The 26,689-nt window shown below is 40.2% G+C and overlaps 1 protein-coding gene across 3 annotated transcripts in view; it reads left to right on the forward strand.

The window, feature by feature from the left end:
- Nucleotides 1-26,689, forward strand: part of LOC144218827 (uncharacterized) — a 410,681-nt gene that overhangs the window by 132,497 nt on the left and 251,495 nt on the right. For all 3 annotated transcript variants that reach the window (XR_013331275.1, XR_013331273.1, XR_013331274.1), the window contains one exon: nucleotides 13,245-13,336. The gene's annotated coding sequence lies outside the window, so the exon portion shown is untranslated. The remainder of the gene's footprint in view (nucleotides 1-13,244; nucleotides 13,337-26,689) is intronic.

Below are 26,689 nucleotides of genomic sequence, written 5' to 3' on the forward strand. Positions count from 1 at the left end.
AGGGCAATGGTGTTCCACCCATAGGGAAACTGCTTTTATCTGTATCAAACAGTGTTTCTCTTGCGTTAAGGTAGAAAGCACACCTGGCTTTTTGAAGTTTCATGTGTGGACGTAAAATGTGCTACCTGTGAGGAAAAGTGCATGACTGCCTGTATGACCACTACTCATGTTAAGAAATAGAACACTGCCAGCCCCTCAGTACATCCTTCCCAACCATAAATCCCTCCTTCCCCCAGAGGTTCTATCCCTTGTTTATTGTAACAGTCCTCTTGCTTTTCTGTTTAATTTTGTTACTAGGTACACCACCTAAACAACATAGTTAAGATTTGTCTACTTTGGAATTGTGTGTGTGTGTGTGTGTGTGTGTGTGTGTGTGTGTGTGTATGTATATGATGTATATGTATGTAGATATATATGATGTATATGTATGTATGTATATGTTGTATATATATGTGTGTATATATATAGATAAAGATAGAAATGAAACCACTTTCTATCTATTGGGTCTGCATTCTTGTGTTCCCCATTATTTTTGTTAGACTCATTCACATTGTTGTGTGTGGGTATAGTTTGCCAGGGTGAATGAATGGATCACAGTTTATCTATTTTAATGTGTATGGATAGTTTGGTTTATACTAGAGCTATTAAGCAAATCACCATCTCTTTTCCTGTGTTCCTTTTCCTCCTGGGGACATCTGGACTACACTTTCCAGCCTCATTTCCAGTCAGGTATGGACATGTGTTCCCACCTGGCCCATAAGAATCTCCCATATATGATCCTCCATGATCTTTTCTCTTCATCTAGCCTGGAATCGACCTCTGGATGACCATGGAAGCCATGTATGCAAGCCATAAGTTAGAGAATCCCTGAGTTCCTGAATCACCATTAGGGTGAGAGCTTCCTAGGAGAGCCCCCTGTTTAGGAGCATCCACCACTGGGCTATTATGGTATTAAGAAATAAACTTTTCTTGGGGCGCCTGGGTGGCTCTGTTGGTTAAGTGTCCGACTTCAGCTCGGGTCATGATCTCACAGTTTGTGAGTTCGAGCCCCTCATCAGGCTCTATGCTCACAGCTCAGTGCCTGGAGCCTGTTTCAGATTCTGTGTCTCCCTCTCTGTCTGTCCCTCCCCCACTTGTGCTCTGTCTCAAAAATGAATAAACTACAAAAAAATTTAAAAAAAGAAAAAATTTCTACTTACATAATCATATTATCCACAGTAATGAGTTTCATAGTTACCTTTCCAAAATTATAACTTTTCTTTTTCTCGCTGAGTTGTTTAGGACCCCCAGTATAAGGTAGTAGGTTTAATGGTAGTGATCATTGCACCTTCATCTAGTTCTCAAACTCAAAGGGAAAACTCTTAATATTTTACCATTGAATTTGGTATTTGCTCTAGAATTTTTATAGGTACACTTAGTCAGATAAATGTCTTCCTATCTCTGGTTTGTTAAGAATTACTTTGATCAGGGGCACCTGGGTGGCTCAGTTGTTTGAGCATCCAATTTCAGCTCAGGTCATAATCTCATAGCTCATGAGTTTGAGTCCCACATCAGGCTCTGTGCTGACAGCTCAGAGCCTGGAGCCTGCTTCAGATTCTCTCTCTCTCTCTCTCTCTCTCTCTCTCTCTCTCTCTCTGCCATTCCCCAACTCCCGCTCAGTCTCTCTGTCTCTCAAAAATAAATAAAACATAAAAAATAAAAATAAAAAAAGAATTACTTTGATCAAATGTTACGCTTGCATACTGATATAAATCAAATATTGTTGGGTTTTGAGTACAAATAATTTAAGAATTTTTGTGTTGGTGTTCATGAGTGATATTTGCCTATGGTTTTGCTTTTCTCGTGTATGGTCCTTGTGAAGTTTTGAAATCAAAGTTATACTAGTTCTGTGTGAGCTGGGAATATGCCTCTTTTTCCATTCTTTGAAGGCTTGTATGCAAGTGTGGTTATATCTTAATTTAATGTCTGATGGAACTTGCTACAGAAGCCAGTAGGGCATAGCATTTTCTTTCTTGGAAGATTTTTTACACTATTCTTTTGAAGGTTTTGCAACTATTCAGGTTTTCTGTTTCTTCTTGAGTCAAACTTTTCCAGAAATGTGTCCGTTTAATATAAATTATCAAATATATAGACAGAAAGTAGTTCATAATATCCTCATCCTCTGTTAATTATCTGAAGAATATGTAGTGATGTCTCCATTTCCATTCCTCATATTGCACATTTGTGCCTTTTCTCTTTCTTGATCAATATCAGGTGCAATGTGTCAATTTCATTAACCTTTTCAGACAACCAACTCTTGTTTGTTGACTTTTTCTTTGGTATATTTCTTTTTTATTTTATAACTTGTCCCTTGTCTTCATTAATTCCCTCCTGTTTCTTTGAATTTATTTTACTGTTCCCTTACATTTGTTTTAATGGCTATTATTCATCTAATTTAATGCTCACTTGGTAAAAGGAAATAATAGTGATATCATGTGCTAACTCATGGGATTGAGGAGAAATGAAATCTTGCCTAACATCAGCTCTTTAGTACAAGATATACAAATGAATAGTCATTAGCTCCAACATTGGAGATGCTCATCTAGATACTTGTTTTAGGATAGGTGAGAATAAAATCAGATGTCATTTATTTTAAGGCTTAGAAAGAAACACAAAGTCCCTCTACAGTTTAGGGGTTTAGTTCCTGAAAGAAAATTTGAAATTAAGAAAATTGGGACTCTAGGGGAAAGATATGACTGGGAGCCACGAGAGAAAAAATATATAAAAGCCTACTAAATAGTAATGTATTTAATAAGCTAAAACAATAGAGACAACACCTTCAATTAAAGGCAATCTCAGGGACATTTCACATACTTTGCTCAACTAGTAATAATGAAATTGTATCATTGGTTTCCAGTGACTATCTCTTGTTCTATAGAAAACTGTTTCGTTGCAGTTTCAGAAGACTTGTAAATTCATTCTGTGAATGTGTGCATGTTTGTATGTGTGTGTGTGTGTTTACAGATATGCATAGTAAGCAGTCTTTTTGCTTGGGTTTTGTATTTCTCTTAATGTGTGATGCTTTTCTGAATGTATTGTTCAGGAATTATTAAGTTCATCTCCAACAATTGTTTTTATATTTACCACTCCACAGACACTTTTGGAATACATTTATAAGCCCTTGGTTGGTTCATTCCTTCGTTCCTCTTTTCCTTCCTCTTCATTTCTTCCCATAAACACCTACTAAGTGCTTACTGTTTACTGCCCAGGCATTGTTCAGTGGACTGAGAGTATAGCCATGAACAAAACAGAAAAATTCCAGCTCTTATGTAGCTTACAAATTTAGTGAGAGTAGGCAAACAATTGTAAGATAAATAAATAAAATATAAATTTCTGATAGTGTTGAGTGCTACAGAGAAACATAAATTAGTAAAGGGGCCAAGGGATGCCAAGAAGTGAAAAAGGAGGCTGAGGTAAGTTTACAATTCAGATGGTGTAACTGGGAAACACCTCACTGGAAAGGTGACACTCAAGTAAAAGCTTAAGGAGAATAAAACAGGAGCATGTGAATATGGGGAATCTGGAGCAGAGAACATTCCAGGCAGAGGGAACAAGTGTAAATGCCACATCATGGATCCTTGTACACCAGGGTAAGGTTTATAATCTGAGGAAAATGGGAAACTATGGGAAAGTTATGAGATAAGTGACAGGCTATGACATATGCTCTGAAAGTATTATTCTAGCTGTTGTATTGAGAGGAGGCCAAAGAAGTGCATGGATGGAAACAGGGAGACTAATGAGGAGGCTGTTGGCATAGAGTCAGATTCTAGATACATATTTTGAAAAGAGGACAGGATTTATTTGATGGATCAGATGAGGAATGTGAAGTCAAGGATTGCTTCAGTTTTTTGGCTTGAACAATTAGAAGAATAAAGTTGACCTTGGTAGCAACATGGGCAGCTACAGGAGTAGGTTTGGAAGAGTAGATCCGGAGCTCCATCTTGAATATAATGACTAAGTGTATAAGGCGGCCAAGTGACGCAACTGGATATTTGGGTCCAAAGTGAGGTATAAGGTAAGCTGTCACTATAAATTTGAGAATTATAGGCATATAGGTATTTTGTACAGCTTTATTATAAAAATATTTTTGCTGGGTTCCTGGCTGGCTTAGTTGGTAGAACATGTGATGCTTGATCTCAGGGTCATAAGTTCAAGCCCTATGTTGGATGTAGGGACTACTAGATATCTCTATCTATCTATCTATCTATCTATAGATATATATATCCTTCTCCATAAATGATTTTATCTCATAGATTTCCCCCCAGGTTCCCACCTTCTCCTTTTTCTCTTAAATTAATTTTTATTGAAGTATAATTAACATGCAATATTACATTAATTTCAGAAATACAACATACTGATTGAACAACCCTGTATATTGTGCAATGCTCACAAGTGTAACTACCATCTGTCACCAGACAATGCTATCATAATGCCACTGACTGTCTTCTACGCAGTACCTTCTTCATCTTCGTCTTCATCTTCATCTTCATACCCAGTGCAAGGCTTAACTCAGGGCTTGAACTCATGACCCTGAGATCAAAACCAGAGCTGAGATCATGAGTAAGGTACTTAACTAAATGAGCCATCCAGGTGCCCCCTCCTCCATGCTGTTCCTTTGATCCCTGTGATTTAGTTACTTTATAACTGGAAGCCCATGCCTTCTCTCTGTTTTCTTTTTCCCAGTTACCCTAAACAAGAATGATTTTGCTCTCCTGGAAATTAAATTCTTTTAGTTTAGCTAATAGATGAGAAATACTTTAAGTGTTCACACTAAAATATGATTTCCTAGAAAATATGTGTGAATCTCCATCAAAATAGAAATATAAAATTTAAAAGTAAAACATATTATCTACAAATGATTATATATAATTAAAACATTATATAATATTATAATGATATATAATTAAAACATATTATCTACAAATCCATTACAAATTAAACTCTTAGGTTCACGTGGTGTCATCTCTCTGATTTCAGCTTAATATCTGCTCCTGCTAATCTAAATTTTGGTTGTCCATTTTGTTTCAAGAAGTGTGTTTATATCCTCTCATCTGCGTTATTCATGATTTTTATACCCATTTTCTTTTTCAGTGGCTTCCAGTGGCCAAGGCTATCTGATTCAACATGTGGAGCCAAAAAAGTCTTTAGTTCTTGTTTTGTTCAAGGCGAATACTAAGAGATTGAGATTGTCTTTGCCAATAGTTTATTTAATACTGGATAACTGCAGGAATTATAATTTGAAATAATATTTCACAAGCCAACAGTATACAGGATAGTGTCTCTTAATAAGCCATTAAAGAAATAACCTACTCCAAACCAATGATAGATTAATTACACCATTATTCCAGGTAAAGAGGAGATAAAAGAAAGAGAGTCTAAATTTAATTGAGGTATAACTTTCTACAGGTTGGTTCTTGGTAATCAGTCCTTCCAAGTAAAAGCTGGGTATCAGCTGGTGTATGCCCCTCACTAGTGGGGCGAGTAGCTAGCTGGAGATGGCACTGGGGTTGTCAGGCAAGGTGGGCTAATCTGAAGGTTATTACTCCAGGGATCATTACACAGCTTGTGACACAGGCTATAAGGAGTAGCCTCACTGAGGCAGGAACACATGTTCCTAAAGGAACATTTTCTTAAGGAAAATGCTGCATGGTTTAACACTACTGCTGACCAAGAATGAACTGGCCATGCCACATTTGGAGCAAGTGTCTCGAGAGTTTGGAGAGCTATTTTGATCAGCAAACATTAACCTAAAGTTTAAATACCCATTATGTCATAGCTGTTCTTTCATATGTTCTTATCAAGAAGTCCCCAGTGGCACCTGTTAACAGTTGAGCTAACTGACTGCCTATTGACAACAGATGTCGATGACAACATCCTGACACAGCTTTCTCAGTGTAAACAAATTCATCTTTAGATCAAAACAACTTCACTTAGTTATAAACAAGTGGGTTTGAAATTATGACATACCAATACCCAGCATCTTCCCACTGCTTGCAATGTAAAAAGTGTTTACCATGTCTAACTCTTACTCTTAGCTCTTACTAAATAAATATATTTGGATAAAGCCTCTTGCCATTCTCTGCCTTTCCTGATATTGGCCAAATCTGAAAAGCCAGAGAAAAGTTCACTTGCCTTTCTCCTCATCTGCCTAATAATGTAGCACTGATAGTCTTCTAATCAGAAGACATATTTGAGATATTTCAATATGAAGACTTTATATTCTTTATTCTCTATCTAGGTATTCTATTTGCCTTTCTATCACTCTATCCTTCCAGTTATCTATCCACCTATGCACCCATCTACCTGCGTACTCATCTATTTAACAACAATGCAAGGTTCTTTATAGTTTCCAAACCGTTTTTATTGTTGTCTTCTCACGGCAATGTGCTGGAGGAAGGAAGAAATGTTCTGTATTTATGCAGCCTAGGCGCAATGAATATAAGAACAAAATGAGTATGTACTTTTCTTATCCTCCACTTTACTCCTTCTCTCTCCTTTCAGATGCCCCCAATCTCTAGCATACCCAACTCCTGTTCCATCCCCTCGTTTATTACATGCTTATGTTCTAGCCCTCTAGCCACAACCATAGGCAGCTTCTTAAAACTTATCTACTTTATCTCTCTATTCAGCTACACCCAAACATTTTGCAAAATGCACTTCTAGGGAATTGAAAATTTATAGCTACTGAAGTCTCTTATGCAGTCTTCAGTAAAGAAATTAAGGAAAACTGGATTTTTAAAAAAATACTGGGGATTCCAGTTCCTTCTGATCTCAAATCCTTTCCATGGGAATTCTCCCCTTTCCTGCTTTTGTTTTGTCTATTGATGATAGGTGTCCTTCACCATGCCAAAGCTAATCCCTCCCCCTGCCTTTAAACCCATACTCACCTACCTGTAAATTGCATCTTTTTTTTTTAATTTATTTCTAGGAGAGAGAGAGAGAGAGAGAGCATGAGCAGGGGAGGATCAGAGAGAGAGGGAGATACAGACTCTGAAATAGGCTCCAGGCTCTGAGCTGGCAGTCAGCACAGAGCCTGACGTGGGGCTCGAACACACGAACTGCCAGATCATGACCTAAGTGAAAGTTGGACGCTTAACCGACTAAGCCACCCAGGTGCCCCTGTAAATTGCATCTTGAACCTGCCCTCTGCTAGCTCCTTTCCTCTGCTCTACAACACATTCGGGTGTCTCTAGACCTAACAAATACCTTCTGTGCTAGCTCCCACTAATATTTCTGTTGTTGTCACACACATTATCTGCTACTCCAGCTTGCCCACCTCCTTCTCACTCCTTATTCCTTTGCAGGCTGACTCACACTCTCGCTGCCATCCTGACTGCTTCTCTCCAGGTTATCAGGGATCCAGTGCAAGGGCCCTTCATTAAGACTTACTATCCTCAACTCTTCTCTGTAACATGTGATGTCAGGTGAAGTTTAACAGACGGAGCTATTGATGGTTAAAGAGGAGTCTTTTAGCAAAGAGTTGGTTTACTTATGGTGATCTGGTTCTCAGTATTATACCAGAAATTAGGCTTTTTCTATGAGATGAAAATGCCTTTGGGAAAAGGTAGACACTCATGAAACTCCCAGGCGGTGTGGAAGGCCAAATTATTAACAATAACAAAGGAAACTTCTTTCTTTCCTGGTGTTTAACACCCAGCAAAGTTTGATTACAGTCACAGTGTGTCTTCTGAGTATCAGCTGCAGTATGCCCTAGTGGAATGGAAAGACTGTGAAATTAAATAGATCTGGGTTTGAAACTGACCCCATCTCATTGGTTTGTATTTAATTTTGAAGACTTGTTCAACTTCTCTGGACCACAGTTTCTGTATATGTAAAAATAAGTATATTATCTGTTTTGGAGCAGTGTTATAAAATTTATCGGTAATTTACTAACATGTCACAGCAGTATCACATACAAGGTGCTTAATGTCATCACCATCCTCATCAAAAACGTGAACATTCAGGCCTGCCAGGCACAGTAGCTGACTAGATTATAGACTGTGACTAGTGTACTGACCCTGTGCAGAGAAAGTCTTCAGTATAGTGCAGATGGCAGAGATACTCAGTCTAAAGCAATGTAGCAGCTTCCATGGGAATATGTCAGAGGTATTAGGCATGCACAGAAGTATTGCTTATCTACTTGGGGTAGTTTCTCATCTTTGCTGGGCTAATTCATGCCATTCTCTACATCTCAGGTTAAACATCACACTTTCTTTCATGTTATTTCTTGCTCGGTACTCTTGCACTTACTGGTTTACGGTATTCATCTTGCTATCTGTTACTTATTTAATGTCTCTTTTAGACTCTTAGCTCTGTGAGGCCAAGAACTAGTTCTGTCTTGTTCATTGCTGTGTCTCCATGGCCAATACAGTGTTTAGAACATAGTTGGAGTTCAAGAAACTTGTAGTTGCATTGGAATTATAAGGGATTTGGTGGAGTTGTATGTGGGAATGATTGGAGATAAGTGAAAAGATTGTAAAGACAAGATAATGAACCTTTTCTGCTATAAGGAGTTTGTACCTTTTATAGCAGAGAATGGTGAACCATTGAAAGATTTTGAGTAAGGGATATGATCGATTCGGATCATTACACTAATACCATTTAGTGTATTGGGTATAATGTATGTGAGTGTGGGGAGAAGCAGTCATCCAAGAGCTGAGTTAGGAGAATTTTGCTAAAGACCAGGTAAGAAATTTAGGTAAGACCTAAACATAGGTAATAACAGTGGAGATAGAGAAAGATGTTTGAAAGGTAGAATTAATGGGATTAAGTGAACAAGTAGATGTGAGAAGGAAGAAGAAAAAGTCTATGTTGACTTCCAAGTTTCTAGCTTGTATGGTGGATGTTGGGGGGAAAATCATTGCAACCAAAAGATAAGCTTTGGCATTAGACAACTAGGATGTTCCATCAAGAGACATTAGCTTTAGTATTCCCATCTATAAAACGAAAGTTTTAATATCTACCTTTTGGGGTTGGTAGGATATTGATTGATTGATTGATTGATTGTGTTTGTTTCCACCACTCACTCCCACCCCACCGTAATCAGACTCTGGCTTAAGGAGTAAAAGTAGATTTGGTGAGAGAAGACAGAAAGTTCGGTTTTGCACACTTTAACTTTTAGGCATCTTAGTTATACTCTGAAAACAGGGATAAAAGGTCTTAAAACTGAAACTAGGTCCTATGACATTATAAGCCTCTACAGCTTTCTAAGAGGTTTTTCTGAGAGAAGTCATACATTTTCCCCCTTTATAGATTTTTGCAACCTGTTTTGAACAGAACAAGCTGAAACAGGTTTGTCCTTTGGTATATTAAAAGAGCCTAGACTTCAGGGTAAGACCTGATAGAGGGAGAATGTCTAATTCTGACTCAGTTTCTTCACTAAGAATGGAACTGATGGTTGTTATCCCTCGTGATACGCAAGGATGAAATATCTTGCAGTTCAGTACCCACAGCATGCAGGACTGCACAGTCACTTAATAAATGTTGATTTCTTTTCCTTCATAATCTTAAGTCACAACACGAATACTTCATATGTTTTACGAACCACTTAACTTCCCACAGGCTGACCTGTGGTCAGTACACACTCTTGCAGCCAGAATTCCATTTCTTAGAACTCTACTACATAACAGATTGTTTATGATACTGTATTGACCAAAGACAAGGTAACTGATGGAATCGAAGTCCAACTCGCTAACATTTGGGGCAAGTTAGAATGCCTGAATAAAAATGAATGTTAGATAGAAATTCAATAGGAAGAGTTGAAATGGAAAGGAATTCAATTATCTCTCTATTACCAAGAAAAAATAGTTTGTCACAGTGCCTCAGGACTCCCAAACATTTTGCATAGTTGAAATTAAAGGGAAAATTTACTTTGCTGCTAGTTTTATTTGGTGACATTATTTCTAGCATCATTCTTAGCACAAGTGTGCATCGCTCCGTAGAAGAAACATGTTCCCAACAGGAAGAGAATAATGTCTTTTTTTAAACTTCAAATCTGGGGTGCCTGAGTGGCTCATCAGTTAAGTGGCTGACTCTTTTGATTTTGGCTCAAGTCATGATCAGATGGTTCATGGGTTCAAGCCCCATGTCACAGAGCCTGCTTGGGATTCTCTGTCTCCCTCTCTCTGCCATTCCCTGCTTGTACCCCCTCCTCCACTCAAAAACAAATAAATAAACATTTAAAAAAATGAACTTGAGATCTTTTAATTTACAAAGTTATGAACAATTACCAATTGTTACTTTTCTGTTGCCAGCTCCTATTTTAATCCATAGTAACAAAGAAGTCAACTGTATGTGAATTTTTTACAAGCCTAAATTCCTAGGATAAAAGATTGAACCACAGAAGTTGCCCAACAGTGCCATTATATTTTTAAAAACAAAGATAAAGGACATTTGATAGAACTCTGGCATTTTCACTGGAATCTTATATAAATCAGCATTTTGGAGCATATAACCAGTAATTTATGTTGTGGTGAGAATTATAAATATTTTTTAGAGAAGGAATTTCAGGCAAAATTAGGCATTCCCTCTGTCAAATTAGTCTGATTCCTGAGCTTGTGCTCTTTCTAATATATCTCAGGTTAAATCTGTTTAAACATGTTCTCTTCAAAAACGGTTTCAGAAGTGCGTGTGTGTGTGTGTGTGTATGTGTGTGTGTGAGTAATGGTGTGGCAGGCCAAGGTATCACAACTGTCCTTTTTATGAACAGATTAAATTCAGTAAATTTAAGGAAAATGGATAGTGTTTTTCAAAAGATTAAATTAAGTTGTAAAAGTAAATCTAAGGCCATAAATTCTGTGAAAAGACATTCTTGTTTGAAATGGGATAAATGGCCTAATTTTCCTACTCTTGTTAGTAACATAATATTATGGTTGCCATTTTCTGCCATTTTCTGAACTGACATGATTCTGATATAGGAGAGTAGATGGGAATTAAAGTTAAAGATCGTCTACAACAAAACAGAAGACTGGTAACTTTATGATAGCACTTTAGAAGAGGTATCAGAAATGGCCAATAAAATTTGACTTTATTTGTGATATTAAGCAGTTGAATGACTTGAGTAGTAAACAGAAAAGTCAGTATGTAATATGACAAAAATGTGACCTCACTTCTTACATATCAGTGACATCTACAGTCCTACTGTCCTGGTTGGCTTAGGACTTTCCTGGTTTTAGCACTGAAAGTTTACCTGAGTCCCAGGCAAACAGGAATGATTAGTCACCCTGATTATAATCCTACATTTAATAATAGTAGTTAATGCCTTAAATTTTTAAAACATTTTCTTTCATGTTTACCTATCTGAGAGAGAGAGAGAGCGCACGCATGAGCAGTGAAGGGGCAGAGAGAGAGAGGGAGACACAGAATCGGAAGCGGGTTCCAGGCTCTCAGCTGTCACTACAGAGCCTGACACAAGACTTGAACCCACAAACCCTGACATCATGATCTGAGCTGAAGTCAGAAGCTTAACCAACTGAGCCACTCAGGCGCCCCAGTCAGTACCTTTTAAAAAGCATGTAGAATATTATCTAAAATCTCTTTTTTGAAAAAAAGGATGGCATGCAGTAATTTTTCCTTTGGTGTGAGGGGAGGGCCAGGGTTACTAAAGAATGTCATTTGAGTTTGGTGCTTTGTCTCAAAATAGATGACATGATATTTTCTTTTCAAACCTAAATATTCCTGATTTTGACCTGGGGAAATCACTAGATTATCTGCTCCTACAATTCTCCCTCCTTCGCCACCCCTGTTTGTTCTTACCGTCTCATTTTCACCACAAAGGGTAGCTTAGGATATAAACTTATTAAGCAACAGAGATGGGCAGATTCGTAAACTGCTTTGTTCATGGAATAAGAAAACCAACATTGTAGGCAGCTAATCTTTAATTCTCTGCAAAACTTGCTCTCCGTCCTCAAACCCAAGACCCCTAAAAGCCACAAGCCTAACCTGGGCACTGAAGAGACCTCCTCTGTTTGGGAAGAAGTGGTCAAATCACCTTTGCTGGTGAGTTCCAACTACTCCCATCCACATTTGCTATGAGTTCTAGCCGCATTTCTCTCCGTCACTGAGGACCACTTTGCTCCAGAACAGAGTCCCTGGTAGGCATTCTCTTCAAAGCTACCACCAGCTGAGAGTTATAGAGCTTTATGGTCTGGCATTGCTGGCTCACCCTGTTCTTCCCAGCTGTTGATGCAGCACTAAGGGCAAAAGGTGACTAGGTCACTTCTACTCCACCTGCTTCTGTTGTTGTTTCTTTTAAATCCTCTTAAATGAACTTTTAAGTGTGAACTTTGCAATCATGTCCTGGCCAAAGAACAACCTTTGAGGCAGCTGCAGCCTGTTCAAAGAGATGAGCTGGGTGGGAACCCCAGACTCTCCTGATGTCTGTTCATGAGCTCTCGCCAATCTGGCAGCCAGGTGGCTAGTGCCAGCAGTAACCACATGGTCTTGAGAAGGAGTTCCTTTGCCCAAAGGCTGCAGGAGATTGACAGCTAGAACCACTGAAGTCTGAATTTCTCCTATACAGGGACAAATTGAGAAGTCAGAAATTTCTCCTTGGCTGTACTTAAGATGCTAAAGTTGTGATGGACTCTAGAAATCAGCTAGCCAGAATCACAGAATCACAGAACCTTTAAGACCAGACAGATTGCTGTGTCACAAATTACCCCTTGTACAGTGAAAGCTGAGATGGTGTAGTAGCTGTAAGCAAGGACAGGGGAGACAGTCTGCCTGGGTTGCATTCCTGGCTCTTTCACGTGTTTGCTCTGTGACCTGGGATTAACTTCTCTCTGTTTTTGTCTCTATTAACAGGGGGTAATAATAGTATCTACCTCACAGAATTATTTCCAAAAACGAAATGAGTCAGTATGTGTATAGCACTTAGAATAGTGCCTGACATAAATAGCTAAATAATCATTAGCTGATATTAGTATTATTAATTAAAATCCAAGCAGCCCATCAAGTAACCTGATGTGGACTTCCATTCTTGGAATAACATTCATAAGGTTTGCTATTATTTATCATCATTACTACAATGGGCTCAATGTTTGTGGCCCCTCAAAATTCACCTTTTGAAATCCTAACCCCCACAGTGATGGTTTTAGGAGGGAGAGTCTTTGGAAAGTGATTAGGTCATGAGGGTAGAGCCCTCTTGAATGGGAATAGTGCCGTTATAAAAGGAACTCCAGAGAGTTTTCTTTCTGTCATGTCAGGACACAGCGAGCCATCTGCAACCTGGAAGAGGGTTCCTACCAGAGCCTAACAATTTTGGCACCCTGATCTTGCATGTCCAGCCTCCAAAACTGTGAGTAATAAACTTCTGTCATTAATAAGCCACCGAGTCTTTGCTACTTTGTTGTAGCAACCTGAACAGACTAAGACAGTTGCCAGTATTTTTGGTCTGCTAATGAAGGGCCTGGTTCTACATAAATACTTTGCAGATGCTATCTCATTTAAAGTTTGTAAACCTCAATGAAATTGGTGCTGTCATTATCTCTTTTCTACGTGGGAGGAAACTGAGGCTCAGGCAAGTTAAATATGAAGCCAAGTTCACCAGGTAGTAAATGACAGAGCTGAGACTCACCCAGATGTGATTTGGGATATGAGCTGCTACTATAATGGGTAGAGACTTTACAGGACTGTAAGATGGGGTGAATTTATTTTGTACATGAGATAAATGTGAACCCTTGAGCTGACCGTTACAGATTAAATAGCCCCTCAAAGATACTGGGTCCCAATTTGTGAACGTTAGTGCATATGGTAAAAAGGACATCACAGGAATGAATAAATTAAGGATCTTTTTAAAAAAATTTTTTTAAATGTTTTTTATTTATTTTTGAGAGAGAGATTGAGACAGTGTGAGCAGGGGAGAATCAGAGAGAGAGTGAGACATAGAATCTGAAGCAGGCTCCAGGCTCTGAGCTAGCTGTCAGCACAGGGCCTGACACGGGGCTCCAACCCACAAACCATGAGATCATGACCTGAGCCGAAGTCAGACACTTAACTGACTGAGCCACCCAGGCACCCCTAAATTAAGGATCTTGAGATCAGAAGATCTTCCTGAATTTTCCATGTAGATTTTAAATACAATCCTATATATTCTTCTAAGAGGCAGAAGGAGATTTGTGTACAGAAAAAGAAGAGAAGGCAATGTGATCACAGAGATGTAGCTTGGAAGAATATGATTACCAGGAAGCCAAGAATGAAGTTGGAAGGGGCAAGGAACAGATTCTCCTCCTGAGCCTCTCGAGCCCACCTTGATTTCCACCCAGCATTACTGATTTCAGACTTTCGACCTGTGGGAACAAATTTCTGTTGTTTTAAGATAGCATATTTGTGATAATTTGTTGCAGCAGCCTCAGAACACCAGTAAGTCTGACCCTTGAACAACAGGGGTTTGAACTGCGTGGGCCCACTATATGCAGAGTTTTTCAATAAATACCCGTACAATACTATAGATGTATTTTCTCTTTGTAATTTTAACGTTTTCTGCACTAGCTTACATTTTTGTAAGAATACATTATACAATGCATATAACATACAACGTATATGTTAATCGAATGTTAATGTTATCGGTTAGGCATCCAGTCAACAGTAGGCTATTAGTAAAGTTTTGGGGAAGTCAAAAGTTATACTAGGATTTTTGACTGTGTGGGGGAAGCAGAGTGTTGATGCCCAACCTTCACATTGTTCAAGGGTCAGCTGTACAAAGGGTAATTATCATTTGGATCTCTGCCTTTTTAAGTATAATTCTAAGGGTGCAGATGTTGAATAAAGCTTCCTAAGGTCTGTACAGTTGTGCTTAAAGGAGGGCCAGATCTTTTACACTAAGAGCAGTGGTTCCCAAACGTAGCTGAGCACTAGAATCACCTGGGGAGATATAAATTCCTGAATATCCAGCCACAACCCAGACCAATTACATCAGAATCTCTGGAAGTCGGACCCAGGCATAAGTTCTTTTTAAAGCTCCCAGGTGAATCCAAAGTGCAGCCATGTTTGGGAACCACTGAGGTAGATAGAGAGAAGGCAGAAACATCTCTTATTTGTGCTTGGACCTCTGCCTTGAATTCTGGGTAAGAATTTCCAAGTGCCTTGCTAAGTGTCCTCATCCAGTTCGGAGACCTCACACTAAATATGTCAGGAACAGAGCTCATTCCATTCTCCCTACAAATTTGTTCCTTGTCCTTACCAAGGACAGGAGCAGCTGCTTGTCCCAACCTCCTAAATCCTACAGATCTCACATTCTGTAGAGTGGGTGTAATGGTTTTAACATTGTCAGGAGGACCCAATTTGAGGGTCAGATTTTGCAAGAATAGCCAAATGCTGCTGCAGTGGCTGTCAGCTTTCCCCCTCTGCAGCCTGCCTGAAAGAGATCATTTAAAGACTCACTTATCTGTTGATCTGGCTCTCAACTACAGGATGCCTTCTGCTACCAAGGCTCATAATGGCAGCTTTGAAGTCCAGCGCAAGTGTGAATTTATTGTTTTGTAAAGACCAGATTGCTGAACAGGTCATAAATTACCTTGTTAGACAAAGGCTTCTGGGGAAATGTAATGTGTTGAAATCCTTCAGTGGGTGATTATCCTAACACATTGCTGGCAGAGCAAATAACTGGCATTCAAACACCAAACCCCAACAGCTGCCAAACTCCAGAGAAGCTGCAGCTAAGCTAGGCTTTGAAATCCTAGTTAACCTTTTTGCTAGGTGAGAAAGAGGAGAAAAAAAGAGAGTAGCAATTTAAAAAATGGCTTTACATTCCTGATCTTATTTAGGAAAAATCTGTTTTGGGACTTCAGTGAAATATAGCTAATTATTGTTAAGTAGATTTTGGTGGCATTATTCTCCTGGACTTCAAGAAGATTCCTTTTCATTTTTGGTGCATTGTCTTTTCTGCACTCATACCTTTCCCATCTATCTAGGTGACCTTCCCAGAGTTATAACTGGCATAATTAGCTCTTTGACACAGGTCACTGATTGGTCATTATCTGGTGATTCTTAGGGCCACCTCTCTTCTCACCATGCCTAGAATGAAATATCACCACCTGCTAGGAACCTCATATTCCTCTTTTTTCTCCTACAGTAGGGTTTTTGCAATTTCTAGCTAGATGGAAGGCCTTGAATAGTCTCAAAATGCAAACTGATAATCAGATCTAAATTTGGATTGTGAGCTTTCTTTTAGAGTAATATTTTTAAATGTGCATTGTAGGGAATTTAGGTAACATTGAATATACACAGAAGGAAAATGAGAACTACCCCAAAGCCTATAAGTCTGAAGAGCCACTATTTACATATTGGCTTAAAAATAAGCTTACATATTGTTTTGTAACTTGCTTTTGCACACAGATCGATATCATAGACATTTGCTTATGTCATTGGCAATTTATGTAAACCATCTTTTCCTATAAAGTAGGCCTACTCCTAAGTTTGCTGGTTAGAAGGCAATGCTAGTATTCCCCAACTACTTACTGGGTTAAGGGATATGGAAGATAATTGCCTTCTTCTCTGTGGGTCAAGAGCATCATTGATTTGTTCAGCAAATATTTATTGAGTACCTACTATGTTTCAGACACCATTCAGGATGCTAGGGATACAGCCTGAATAGGACAGACAAAAATCCCTGCTCTCCTGAAGTTCCACAGCAGTGTAAAAGAGTACACTTTTTACTTATTTTTTTAAGTTTATTGATTTTGAGGGGTGGGGGTGTAAGTAGCGGAGGGGCAGAGAAAGAGGGAGAGAGAATCCCAAGCAGGCTCCACTCTGTATCAGCCCAGAGCCTGATACTGAGCTCAATCTCACAAACCATGAGATCATGACCTGAGCTGAAACAAAGAGTCAGGCACCCAATGGACTGAGCCACCCAGGTACCCTGAGAATACACTTTTTAAAAAATCGCTGGGGTGTCTCGATGGCTCAGTCAGTTGAGCATCTGACAGTTTAGGTCATGATCTCACAGTTCACAAGTTCAAGCCCAGTGTTGAGCTCTGTGCTGACTGTTTAGAGCCTGGAGCCTGCTTCAGATTCTGTGTATTGCTTTCTCTCTGCCACTCCCTCACTCGCACTCTGCACTCTCTCTCTCTAATATAAACATTAAAAACCAATTTAAAAAATTGCTGACCTGTCTTTTAAATCTGAGGATTTGGGTTGTATACATCAAACACTCATCAGACAAAAGCCACTGATACTGTATAAAATCTTGAGGAATTAATGTTCCTGACCATAGAATATCATGTTTTTTATTTACATTCCAGCTAGCACAGGACCTGGTACACAGTAACTGAACAATAACTATTAGTTGAATGAATTTATCAAGAGGTGTGTCCCACATAATTGAAGTTGGTTTGCTTATCAAAAGTTAGGACTTCTTCCTGGAATTCAGGAAGGGAAATAAAAGCTAAATGCTGTGGTAGCTCTTATCTCCTTCGACATTTGTCCACAAAGGAGAGGACAAATTAAATCAGATAGCCTTGTCAAGAGTTGCCTCCAAGCCTATGTTTTCTCCTCAGAAAACTGAGTTTCTCCTGTGCTGAAGTTCAAGAGACCTTCATATCAGGGCACTGCGACATGCCTGCTGGCAAGGAGGGGGCTGGATCAGCTCTATATTGTTCAGACATATTCAGGCAAGGAAAGAGAATTGGCTTATTAATCTGAGTGGCAGAGGTAACAGTTCTTTGCAAAGAATTGTGGGCTTTGGGGAATGCATTAAAGTATGTGCTGTCCCAGAGCAAGACACAGGCTTGATGTATGTGGTATTCAGAGACTCAGAAACTGGAAAACAGAGATTAGATCAAGTTCTTTTCACCTATTTGATTTGTGTCTGATGCCTACATTTTGACAGATAATTAGCAGGTCATATAGAGCACCTGGAAGGCACTGAAATATTACAACTTATGGGTAGCTAGCTCCAGATGGTAGACTATATGTTAAGAGTCATCCTGAAGTTGGATTGCCAGATCTCTGACACTTGAGAAGAATGATCATAGAAGATGTTTGAATTTGCTTTAAGGCAGGACCTAATAATTACGTGTGCATTGTGGGAACTGAAGCAGTAAATCTGTTATTTTTACTAAGGACTAGCAAACTCTGAGAACAGAATCGGGTGAGAGGAAGGGTTTGCTACATTAGAGAGGGTGGAATAAAATATGTAAATGTCACTGAAAGAAATGTTAATGAATGGAAGCGGAGTTTCTGTAGGTGAAGGGCTTTTGGCCCCTAGAAGGGATGTATAAAAGATGGCTAGTGGTTTGATGGTCAAGGTTTCCTTTGTAGAAGAGGAAGACTCACTGAGAATTTGCTTCAGGTCTGTTTTATGTCCAATCTCCCTTGAGTTTTGTACAGTGTTGGGTGATAATAATCAACTTCTGTGTAGAAAAGGGGAGGAAGGATTGTAGTGACTGAGTCCCACAATTGGAATTCAGACCTGGGGCTTCTGCTCCAAACCCTTTATTCTGCACCCAGCATTGGAGGGGAGACCCTGGCCCCACAGGCCTGGGTTTAACCCTGGGGCTTTGTCATTTAATTGCATGGTTACTTGGGCGGGTTTCTCACCACTCAGTTTGACAAGGAAAGCTTCAAGGGAAATGTCCTCTTCTGAGTGGGAACCCACAGATAATGATTAAGAAAGCAGGCTTTCTTCAGATGAAATGAGTTTCAGATTCTATTCCTGTTTAAACTTGTGGGAATGCATTGACTCTAGGCCCCCTTGTACACCCCGTGTGGCTGTTTCATAGACATCTCAAATTCACCATGTCGAGAACCTTCCCCAAGCACATCGTAAATGCATCTGGGACCATCAGTGCCTTCCACTGGCACCCCCACATGCTCTTGGACTGCAAACTGCAGGGCAGTCATGGTGTTGACTTCATTCATTACCATGCATGCAGTGCCTGGCAGAGCACCTGGCATATTGCAGGCATTCAGGGTTTGTTCCCTAAATGAACAATCGTCTCCTCCTTCTGTCTTTAGGTCCTCCTTTTTCTAGGACCTCCACACAGTGTCACAGAACTGAAATACCAATCCCATGTATTACCTACTTAAATGTCTTACTTAGATGGCACCCCATTGCATGAAAGAAAATGTCTAGAGACCGTCCTCATATAAACTTAGCTTACCTTCTTGACCTTATCTTCTGCTGCTCCCCTTGGCCCTTCTTTGGGCTCCAGCTAAAGAGAAACAGCCCAGTCTTCCCAGGCATGTCATGCCTATATATCCTGTGCTTTCTGTGTTTCTCCTTCAGGCTAGACACCAGTTTGTGAGAAACAAGAAGATGCCTATCCACACCCCTCCAAAAAAAAAAGAAAAAAGGAAAAAAGAAAGAAAGGAAAGAAAAAAGAAAAGAAAACCCTGAAGGTTTCTCACTGATAGCATCACAATTATGTTAGCCACTCTATTTTCCAAATGAGATGGTCATGCAGATACATTGTTGGGAAATGCATTTGCATTTGTCAAGAGGGAAATATTCATTTATTTGAGTAGACTGGTCAAGGTTACCTTTAAACATAAATGAAACTTTTACTGTTAGGGGAAAAAATCCTTACATACAATCATGCTGGAAATCCACCCTGTAGGAAGCTCAAAGTCTGTTTTTAGTCCTGTCTGAGGACAGAACCCGTTTTGGAACCAGATATAGTCCTGTTCCTCAAGGAGGGGTATGTGTTGAGGTGACTTGGAGATGGGACTAGTGTGCTTAAGAGTGGCTGGGAGAGAGTCTTCAGAAAACTTCTGGAAGACAGTTGGAGAAGAAGAGTGGATGGGGATAAGAGGCCTAAGCTCTAGTCAGATCTTAGTCTTCTGGCCTGTGATCTACCTCAAAATGTGAGCTCAGGTGTATGGACATTCTTTGGGAACACCCAGGGCCACAGAATTTGTTTTCTATGGCACAGAACGTGTCCTTCTAATTTCTGGTCAGCCATCTCCCACTAGAGAAGAAGAAAAACAAAATACCACCTTCCAGCCCCACCCCAACCCCACTGGTTTTCTTCCTTCTTTCCTCCTCCTTGCTCACTCAAAAACTATTTTCTACTTCACCAAGCCCATTATCTGAGCCAGCACTGTAAAAACTTCATTTTGTCCCTCTCTCAACTTAGGGGTCCTTCTCCTAAAATTCTAAGAAGAGAAGTTTTGTAGGCATATAGGGAAAATGTCAGCTTTCCAAAGAAGTGACATTATTAGCCAGTAGGGTAAGTAGCCAAATTCTTGGGGAATTTTGGACTCCTTCCTCATCATAGAGTATATTTTTCTCAGCTTCTAAGTAAAATCTCAGCTTCTGTCTGTACATTCTTATCCTTGCAAGTTAATTTTGCATTTTCCAGTTTCTTGGTGCAGTTCCTAACCCCTCCTAAGACTGGCCCTTCATTTCTCTTGCTCTCTCTTGGGCCTCTGGATGTCAGTGAGAAAAGTCTAATGATGACTCCTCTTTTGAGAATGTGAATCCCTGTGGGTATCTAGCAGGTAAAGAGGAGGTCATGGAAGCAGCAGCATCGCCGTTTAGTCAATATTTCCTTTTGAAGGCATGGAAGCCCTGGCTCACCAGCCTGCCTTTGCTTGACAAATGATAAGGAGAATGAACGAAGGTGCAGAGCGGAACGGCCAAGGCAGTCTGGGCACGTCTCTTGTCACCACCTGTTTGGTGAGCTTGTGTTTATCTCCTGCCTTTGAAGGACTGGCAGGCTGTGTGGCCTGGGCCTGCGAACACCCAAATCCTGGAGCAAAGAGAGGCTGGAAGACAGATGAAGGCAATGCTTTCAAACAATATTGCTTTCTCTAATTAGTGCAGACAGAGAGCCCCCCGAGGAGCTTCAGGTGACCTCAGCCTTGCAAGGCTCAGGTATTTCTCAGAACCGACAGGGGCTGGAAACCTTTTCACTTTGCACAGACTGGTCTGGGAATCTTGAAAGAATCGTTTTCTTTCGACCCACAGTGCTCCTGGGTGTGCATGTGGTGGGGTGGGGGTGGAGTGACAGAGTCTCTTAAGACAGTTTATTCTCATTGTTCTTTTGGTTGTGATAAATTCTATGCACGGAAAAGTCTGCATTCCTAGGTCATTCTGTTCAAGATTCTGTTTGAGACTTGACTAGGAAGCCCCAGGCTGCCCCGTGTACGACCTCTTCTGATCATGCCCTGAAAGTTTATGCTTCTCCTTGTTTACCTTTGCCTACTGTGGAGGAGAAATGGTACTAATGCTCACTGTGAGCCAAGGCCTTTATTATCGTCAGGGCTTTGAAAGACAGTAATTATCATCACTACAGAGGAGAAAACTCAGTTTTACAGAGGCCAGCAACATTCCAAAGCCCCATAGCAGGTATCTAATTGGCTTAGGATTTGCACCCAGGCCTGTCTAGCTCTAAGCTACCGCACCATCCTGCCTCCCTTGAGAAAGGGATGGTTGATATGGGATGTGTTGGTACAAAGCAGCCTCCTGAAATCAGCTTTGCCTAAAAGAGCAGCAGGGACCAAACAGTGCACGTTTCACAGTGGCTCTCTGAAACCTCAGGACTGGCAGATTAGCAGGGCCTCTACTACATTAGGAGTCCTGTATGTCAGATCCTTAGTTGGACTACACTATCCCTGACCATAAGAGCTTGAGAAAATCACCTGAACTTTCTTTTCTGATTTCCTCATCCAGAAAATAATGCCCATCCTTTCCACTTTGTGAGATGGTTTTAAAGGAGCTTTGTGGACTAACAAGGACTTTATGAACATAAGGGCCTCCTGGACGAGGCATTTTCAAAAAAAGAGTGGTGAGTACAGGAATATTTTAGGCATATTTTATCTTTTTCATGATAGGTCACTGATGCATTTTTAGATATGTTAAACCTTCATAGTCTTAACTTCAAAATCACAGTCCAGTAAGTACCTAGGCTTCTTTATGTCTGAATTACAACAAATAAAAGAACTCCAATCCTCTGTACTTGTTAGGAAATGCAACTTCCTTGAAACTCTTGTCTTGGTGAGTATTCTGGCTCAACCTGGTCTGGTTAGATAAAAATATTTTTAATATGACCTTCTTCTGTGTTGTTTATTGGCCAGTATGTTTCATGCCTCATTTGCCCTCAAATTCATATTTTTATTCATCAAAGTATTTGTTTTGCCTCTGCGTGTTTATGTGCTCTCACTACACAGTCACTAAAAACCTTTGCACTTTAAACACTGGCCAGATGATAGGGTATTTATTTTTTATTTTGCCAAGTTATATGATTTCTACACATTATTTTAAAATCAAAAGGGCAAAGAAAACAATAAAGAATTTTGCCTCAGATGAGTGGCCTCTGAAATGCCTAAGATGGTGAGGGTCAGTTTCTACCCATGAATGCCTTTTAATTACATGCAGCCTAAATTGGGGTGGCTGTCTCTGACCTAGAGCCTCATACCTGTTATCATGCTCTCTGATGGGTACCATCCACCAGTGTCCATCCTTCATGTGAGTCTGTAATTCTGTCTTGCCCTCGCAGCAGGCAAGGGGGCTGGAGCCAGGCTGGTTTTCTTGCAATTACTGAACAGCAAGAGCCCCTAATTATGAACTTCCTAAGGAGGATCTATCCCCGTTTTAGCAAGTGGAGAGTTCATTTTCTTTCTCTCTTCTTGTCAATTTCATAACTACAGTAACATCTCCTTGGGTTGTGGAATTTTATCATTTTTTTTGGCAATCTCTGGAATAGACTTTATTTTTAAACTGCCATAAACCTTTAAAAAATGTTAACCTTGAGAGTAGATTATTAAGTTAATCACAGTTCTCTTATTTATTCTTTTATTCCCCATTCTGATTCCCTAGCATGCCTTCACAGGTAACCATATTACTATGTTTATACCGTGTGTGTTTGTATGTGTGTGTGAGATGTTTTTGTAAATGGCCATGAGCTTTCATCATTGATATTTTTTCCCTCTGCACACAACTATCTCAGGAGCTTTCAGTTCACCATGGATGTGTTCTGTTTCGGGGCAAGTGAATAAGTGTGTGTGTGTGCGCGTGTGTGCGTGCGCGCACGCATCTGACATTTTCACCTGGAAATGTGGTCAGAGTTCTTAGAAATTCTGTCTCAGTAAGTCTTTCTTTTACTCACATCTCTTGAGAACTCACCTACCTGATAGGATCTTAACTTTTGAAAGGTACTTCCTGTGATTATCTCTTCATTGAGGAGGAGGGGGTTGATGCCAATATATGATGGAACTGAGAGGTAGAGGGAACCAAGTGATGACAGATGGGTGGTAGATGAGACACCTAGGTCTGACATTAGGTCAGTCACTAAGCATGAGTGCTTGAGAAATTTATATAAACCACCAAAGCCTCAGGTTTTTTGTTTGTAAAATGGACTTAGCATCTTTGTTATAATGTTGAATTACAGTTAAATAATATATTGAGAAGTACCACTCAATGCTGGCATATATGAAACGTCTAATAGGTTCAGAATCAGAACATTTTTCTTGAAGAATTTGAAGTTTCCTGATGAACTCGGGTAGTGGGGAAGAACCCCTTACCTGAGAGGACAGGAAAATAAACATGTGAATTGCTACAAGGGGCTCATTATATTTGCCTAAAGAGGAAGGCACAGGCGCAGGGACCAGCCAGTTCACAGAGGTAGGTTCTGCAGAAAAGCAGAAACAACATTAAGATATCTATGTATTTTTAATTTTGTTGATTGATTAATTGAGAAGGAGGGGTGGGGGAGAGAGAGCATGAGGGACAGAGAGAGAGAGAGAGAGAGAGAGAGCCAGCCATCCTGGCTCAGCGTGGGGCCAGACATGGGGCTCAATCCCACAACACTGAGATCATGACCTGAGCCAAAATCAAAAGTTGGATGCTCAACTGACTGAGCCATCCAGCACCCCAAGATCTCTATATATTTTTAATATACTGCTCTCTATTTCTCAACTGTGAACTCAGTGGCTATCTCTGAACTGGGAATTGGGAGCTTGACTTTTAAGACTCAGCTATGGGCCTTAGTTTCTTCACCAGTCAGAAAGTGGAGAGCTCAGCATTTCTCAGGGCACTTCTTTACTGCATGCTACAGGCCCCAGACTGGTGAACAATAGCACCGCCAGTCATTTTTTGCCAGCCTCTCTCCCCATTCAGCATACTCCTTGGGGGAAGTGCCCAGATCTCCAAGGTCCCTTCTGGAGCTGGCTTTTGGAGAGTCCATGTTATTGTCCCAGAGTGGGTAAGGAAGCCTTGTTGTGTTGGTAGGAATAAACAGCCATAAGATTTATTCAGTTCCAAATTACCGTCATGAGAGAGCACAGACTGAAACAAGACATAGGCTGGTATAACAGTAACCAGAGCAGACTGCATTCTATCTCTGAGCCCAGCTTCATCCTCTGCATTTGAGATAAAACCACCCACTGCACACTGTTCTTGTAGGACTGAGGTGTGATGACCTTCTCTAAGGCAAAAACACAGTGTCTCACCTCATATGTTTGATGTATTTTTTTTTTGAGGAGATTGTTTCAATAGTTATCAGGAGCCCAGTATGACAACTTTTGTGGATAATAGCACCTACATCTACCTGCATCATAGAAAATGCTGGCTTCTCTTAATGACCTAGAAAATGGTCACGGTCTCCCCTAATCTCTTACTGTGGCCTTGTACACCTCGGTACTGAAGACCTTTCAGGCTCGATGATACCCCCAGACTTCTTGGGGTGGGTGACAAATTCCTTGTGTATCCTCTACAACCAGAAAAAGGAATGGAATAAAGTTGTGAGATCTTATTATGGGGGAGACTATTTTAGAGCTTTGGTTTGCCACTTCCTTCCAGAAACCTTTTTGTATTTCTTTGCTAGATCAAATGCAAAATAAAGTTGTTAAACGGAACAAGAAAAGGTCTTCATCATTTTTGCACTGAAGTCCATGATGTTTACCTTCAGATTTGGAGAAATGAAAAGCCATCTCCTCTGCTGTTAATTGGGGTAGTGCTGGAGGGTCAGCTAGAGTAGCCTTTGACATATAGAGAACTAACCCAGATGCTTGTATCACATTAAAATCGGATTTTTGGTTTGTATTTATGTATGTAAATATCCTTTTTTCCTTCTAATTTTATTCTTTGTATTTGTATATTTGCATTGTGCTCTGAGCGCAATCACTATGATTAGCAGTATTTATTTAAAATTAGGAAATATTTATTTTCCTCTAATTTCATCTCTCCCCTGTTTTCAGATGCAGTAAAGTCAAATGCCATAATGATATAGACAGTGTAAGAGGGAGATTTAACCCAGCAGCTCACTCATTTGAGTAAGACTGTACTTCCTATTATTGCCTCAGAAGAGAAACTTTTCACTTACTAGGGTTTGTATCTCTCCCCACCCATTCCTTCACCTAGGTTAAGAACAGCAGTCACTAAAACCTTGGAATCTTCAGAAACCCCATCATGGAAGGAGTGTGTCTTCTCCCTCTAGTCCACCCATTCTGATAAAGAATTTCAAGGAAATTCTTTCTCAAACAGTGGGAACATCTTGGCTTCCTGGGGGCTTTCCAAGTGTCAGACGATGATGCACATTAGGTCTTATCATCTGGGTGACAGGATGGGTTGAACTATTCCCTGGACAGCTCTTGGATGCCTTTCTAATTGCTTATGGCTCGCCATATTGGAAAATTAAAAAATAAAAGGAATTATTTCTCAGGTTGACCGTTTAATTCTTGCCAAAGTATATTTCTGCTTCTGGCTTCCATTACCAGCAGGCTTTGCTGTGAAATGTCCACAGAGTACCCAGAGCATGAATGCAGCCTGCCTCCTGTGACTGGGCTTCCCCAGAGCCCTCTATGGACTCTTGGAAACCTGGGTACAGGGTTTCCTTTGGGCTTGTTTCCTTTGGGGGAAATGATTAGGTATGTCATTTAATCAATTTGGGTTGCTAGCCTAGGGTTGTTAAAAAGCAGATGTTGATCATGGGAGTAATTATTAAGAGCTACATACCCCAAATGATTTACAATCTGAGATCTGAAGCAAAATATTCATTCTCACACGTCAGGTCTCCTTCCCCACTCCCGTCCCAAATGTGCTGCCTATAATGAATGCACCTTTGAGTACCTCACCTGCCAAGAGATGTTGTCCTGCTGCTGGCACTATGAGATATCTCTTGAGATCTATAGGTATAGCAGGCCCCATGCACTAAATCCACACAAAGGGCCATCCCCACCCTTCCCCAGCTCACATTTTATAATGCTCAGTCTGAAATGACCTTTAAAAAGCCAGATAATATTTTATTTACCTTTTTTCTCCCATTTACTGTTAAATGTTAATGAAGGTAAGAGATTCAAATTCCTGCTAATAAAACACTTTAATTGACTCCAGTGTAACCATAACTGTAAATTGGCTACTTTGTATGAACGACCTTAGAGCTTCCCTGCCCCCGACTCTGCGCCTGTACAAGTTTGGAAGTTGGCAGCAAACATTTTCTTTGTTCTCCTTGAGCTTCGCATGCAGCCGGAGGGCCCTCTTCTCTAAGACTGTACCCAGGAGTGATTTCAGATCTCTCCTCTCAACAAAACTCACTGCCCTTCATTCCTCCCACAGCTTCTCTTGACATCCTTCAGATACAGGACCTATTTTAGGCACCGCCTCCTCCAGGAAGCTGTATAGGATCCCTGCTTCCCTCTCATCTACCTCCAAATGCTGCAGTATATTGGGACTTCTCCTGTGACACTTCTCACCTTGCCTTTTGTTTTGGTA

Source organism: Crocuta crocuta, unplaced genomic scaffold (genome assembly GCF_008692635.1).
Source record: "Crocuta crocuta isolate KB4526 unplaced genomic scaffold, BGI_CrCroc_1.0 scaffold130, whole genome shotgun sequence".
In the NCBI taxonomy this organism is placed as follows: Eukaryota; Metazoa; Chordata; class Mammalia; order Carnivora; family Hyaenidae; genus Crocuta; species Crocuta crocuta.